A 387-nucleotide genomic window follows, 5' to 3' on the forward strand; every position below is an offset into this window, starting at 1 on the left:
CACTGGCCATTCTCAATTCCATTCACAAATCAGGTAACACACTGTGGTGAATTTGGAGAACGCTCTCTGTCAAGCATCGGGGGGGAAAAAAAAAAAACAGTGCTCAAAATCACATATCCAGCTCCCTGGTGGTCTAGTGGCTAGGATTCGGCGCTTTCACCGCCACGGCCCGGGTTCGATTCCCGGTCAGGGAACACCACCTTACGTGTAGTTTGGGAAATTAGAATAGTAGGGTCCCATGCTCTGAAATCATGCTAAGTGCATATACTCTATGTTGGCACACAAGCTCCGCACAAGCTGTTCTCAATTCCATTCAAAAATCAACACACACAGCGCAATTGAAGTGCACATTGTTCCATTACTTTAGTGCCTTCATATGAAACCATT

At 46.0% G+C, this 387-nt stretch overlaps 1 non-coding gene across 1 annotated transcript; it reads left to right on the plus strand.

Annotated features, from left to right (window-relative positions):
• The first annotated feature begins 122 nt into the window (after window positions 1-122).
• trnae-uuc lies at window positions 123-194 on the plus strand. The gene has a single exon. It is a non-coding gene; the product is annotated as a tRNA-Glu (tRNA).
• Window positions 195-387: the final 193 nt, after the last annotated feature.

The sequence above is a fragment of the Plectropomus leopardus genome, unplaced genomic scaffold (assembly GCF_008729295.1).
Source record: "Plectropomus leopardus isolate mb unplaced genomic scaffold, YSFRI_Pleo_2.0 unplaced_scaffold77891, whole genome shotgun sequence".
Lineage (NCBI taxonomy): Eukaryota > Metazoa > Chordata > Actinopteri > Perciformes > Serranidae > Plectropomus > Plectropomus leopardus.